The following is a 4201-nucleotide window of genomic DNA, read 5'->3' as shown; positions in this document are numbered from 1 at the left end:
GCAGCGCTGTGACTGGAGTCCTTTGCTTCCCTTCTCTGGGCCTCGGTCTCCACCTCTGTGCAATGCGGTGATCCTGAGTGATCACTCCTGTGGCAGGAACACATGGGATGCTGGTGATTGACCTATGGTGGGCACGGAGCCTGGATTGCAGAGTGCTGTGGGGGATGGTGCACAGTGTTTCCAGTGAGCACCCCTCTTCCCAAAGCCATTCAGCCCTTCCACACAGCTGCCTGGCCCCTGGGAGACCACACTCCTGACACCAGGTCCTTATGTGTGGCTTTTCTTCAGCAGTGGGACAGGGTGGAGACCCTGGGACACGGGGTCAGCTCCTCACTCTGAGGGCAGGAGAGCAAGGAAGACTTTTCCTGGGGTCCCCAAAGGCCATGTAAGAGGGGAGGTGGCTGCCCCCAAGCAGTACATTTGAAATTCTGTTTCTGTTAGAACCTGAGAACTGGGGTTTGGTTCTTTCACTTGCTGGGCTGACAAGACACACACGCTCTCCATGACTCCTCCTCGAATGAGGAGCTCTCGCAGGGTCCTGGGCGTCCTGGACTTGGGAAGGGGGGGGCAGTCCTTTCTCTGGCTCCTGGAGGAGACCAGTCCTCTCAAAGACAGGATTGTTTCTAGTCATGATCCTGGGCCAGCATAGGAGACAACCCCTTACGGCTCCTGACTCTGGGGCTGAGGGGGCCTTTCTCAGGCGCAGCAATGCCCACCGAAAGTGGGAGCTTCAGAAAGAACAAGGCCTGGACCAGGTTCTGTCCCAGGGTGGTGGCTGCCTTCTCCAGCTCTGGAGAAAGAGGGACATCCTCTGCTTCTCTGGGCGTGGGGTCCTCTGACCCATGAGCAGGCACTGGAAGGTTTCTAGTCTGACTCTCGAAGTGCACCAGTTGGTCGATCACCATCCACACACGAACACAGACAGCATGCTAAGGAAGTGCCGAAGGTGATCCTGTGCCAATGGCCTGTGGTCGGCAGGGCTGGCAGCTTCAGTGCCCTCAGCAGGCCCCCTTTCCCTGGATGGGAATCCCCCTGGAGTCTCTGTCTTTAGCTCTTTCTTCCTGCTGCTTTCAGGGCCAAGGGAGAGACTGTGATGTGGCTTAGAAGGCTCCACCCTGGCCCCCCTCCTTTTGCACACATCACTACATCCCTGATACCCAAGAATCAGGGGCTGCTGCTCCCACACTGCACCCCTCAACGCTGCTTTAAGGCACTCATTCCCTCCGTGCCCAGCTGCTCTGGCTCTGTCACACACACAGCGGGCACAGCATCCTTACTAGGCCAGGAGTTCCAGCAGAGTTCTCCTTTCCTGGGATCAAGGTTCATATTCTTAGCCAGAGAAGGAAGCCCCATCTGTCCTCTGCTAGAGAAAGTGAATTCTTGGGCCAGGTGGACCTCAGGTGCCTGAGGACCGCGGGGGGGGGGGGTCTACTGCATTTCCCCTGGAGAGAAGGGTGATGGACACCCCTGTCTGGGAGAATGGTGAGCAGCATCCTTCCTAGGCCACAGGTGCACCCATCACCTAGCAGTGCTTATACTCCCACTCACCCCTGGAAACTCTGGCACAGCTTTTCATAGATGTATTTTCAACAGTGTTGGACACGGCAGTGGTGGAAATAGCAGCGGATGAAACAATGCCAATGTCTATGGAGGTGGATGGTGGCTCAGTTAAGCCACTGAGTTTTGATTTTGGCTCAGGATGTGATCTCATGGTGCGGGATCAAGCCCAGTGTAGGGTGTGTGTTCAGTGCAGTGTGGGCTCACGATTCTCTCTTCCCCCTCCTGCCTCTCCCACCACTCTCATGCCACACACTCTCTCTCCAAAATAAATGAATAAAATATAAAAGTGGAATCATACAGAATGTACTTTTAAAAAACTGTAAAGAATTGAACATTGATTTCTCAATTTTAAGCATTTTCAGTATAAAGTCAGTAGTGTTAAGTGTATTTACACTGCTGTGAAACAGATCTTGAGAACATTTCATCTTACAAATCTGAACTTCTGTTCCCAGTATTATTTGTTTTTCATTTAGAAAGCATATTTATTTATCTATTATGTTCAGTTAGCCACATATAGTACAACGTTCGTTTTCGATGTAGTGTTCAATGACTCATTAGTTGTGTATAACACTCAGTGCTCATCACAATACATGCTTCTCTTTTTCTTTTTTTTTTTTTTTAAAGATTTTATTTATTTATTTGATAGAAATCACAAGTAGATGGAGAGGCAGACAGAGAGAGAGAGAGGGGAAGCAGGCTCCCTGCTGAGCAGAGAGCCCGATGCGGGGCTCGACCGCAGGACCCTGAGATCATGACCTGAGCTGAAGGCAGCGGCTTAACCCACTGAGCCACCCAGGTGCCCCAATACATGCTTTTCTTAATACCCATCCCCCTGTTACCCCATTCCCCTTCCTTTCTGTAACCCTCAGTTTGGGGTCCAGAGTCCAGAGTCTCACGGCTTGTCTCCCTCTCTGATTTCTTCCCATCCAGTTTTCCCTCCCTTCCCCTTTGGTCCTCCATGTTATTCCTCGTGTTCTTCATATGAGTAAAGCCGTATGATAAGGGGTGCCTGGGTGGCTCAGTGGGTTAAAGCCTCTTCCTTCAGCTTGGGTCATGATCCCAGGGTCTTGGGATCGAACCCTGCTTTGGGCTCTCTGTTCAGCAGGGAGCCTGCTTCCCCCTCTCTCTCTGCCTGCCTCACTGCCTACTTGTGATCTCTGTCTGCCAAATAAATAAAATCTTAAAAAAAAGAAAGAAAACTGTATGATAATTGTCTTTCTCTGGGTGACTTACTTCACTCAGCATAATCCCCTCCAGTTCTATCCATGTTGATGCAAATGGTGGGTACTCATCCTTTGTGATGTCTGGGTGATATTCCATTATATATTTGGACCATGTTTTCTTCATCCATTCGTCTATTGAAAGGCTTCTTGACTCCTTCTACAGTTTGGCTATTGTGGACATTGCTGCTATGAACATTGGGATGCACATGTCCCTTTTTTTCATTACATCTGTATCTTTCAGGTAAATACCCAGTAGTGCAATTTGTTGGTTGTAGGATAGCTCTATGTTTAATGTCCTGAAATACCTCCATACTGTTTTCCAAGGTGGCTGTACCCGCTTGCATGCCCACCACGAGTGTTAGAGGATTCCCCTTTCTCCACATCCCTGCCAACATTTGTTGTTTCCTGTCTTGTTAATTTTTGCCATTCTAACTGGTGTAAGGTGGCATCTCAGTGTGGTTTTGATTTGAATTTCCCTGATGGCTAGTGCTGTGGAACACTTTTTCATACGTCTTTTGGCCATTTGTATGTCTTCTTTGGAGAAGGGTCTGTTCATGTCTTCTGTCCATTTCTTGACTTTATTATTATTATTATTTTTTTGGTATTGAGTTTGATAAGTTCTTTATAGATCTTGGATACCAGCCCTTTATCTGTAATGCCATTTGCAAATATTTCCTCCCATTCCATGGGTTGTCTCTTAGTTTTGTTGACTCTTTCCTTTGTTGTCCAGAAGCTTTTCATCTTGATGAAGTCCCAAAAGTTTATTTCTGTTTTTGTTTACCTTGACTTTAGAGACATGTCTTTTTCTTTTTAAGATTTTTATTTATTTTTTAGAGAAAGACATAAGGAGAGAGGGAACACAAGCAGGGAGAGTGGGAAAGGGAGAAGCAGGCCTCCTGCTGAACTGGGAATCTGATGTGGGGCTTGATCTAGGACCCCAGGATCATGATCTGATCTTAAGACAGACGTTTAATGACTGAGCCACTCAGGTGCCCCAGAGACGTGTCTTGAAAGAAGTTGCTGTGGCTGAGGTCAAAGAGGTTTCTATGTTCTCCTCTAGGATTTTGATGGATTCCTGTCTCACATTGTGGTCTTTCATTCATTTTGAATTTATCTTTGTGTATGGTGTAAAAGAATGGTCCAATTTCATTCTTCTGCAAGTGGATGTCTAATTTTCCCAGCACCATTTATTTAAGAGACTGTTCTTTTTCCACTGGATATTCATTCCCGATTTGCCAAAGATTGGTTGCCCATAGGGTTGAGGATCCATTTTTGGGTTCTCTATTCTGTCCCATTGATTTATGTATCTGTTTTTGTGCCAACACCATGCTGTCTTGATGTTCACAGCTTTGTAATATAGCTTGAAGTCGGGCATTGTGATGTGATGATCCCAGCTTTGGGTTTCTTTTTCAACCTTT

The sequence above is a fragment of the Mustela lutreola genome, chromosome 7 (assembly GCF_030435805.1).
Source record: "Mustela lutreola isolate mMusLut2 chromosome 7, mMusLut2.pri, whole genome shotgun sequence".
Classification (NCBI taxonomy): Eukaryota; Metazoa; Chordata; class Mammalia; order Carnivora; family Mustelidae; genus Mustela; species Mustela lutreola.
The sequence above is the reverse complement of the archived record's forward strand: the minus strand, read 5'-3'. Positions refer to the sequence as shown.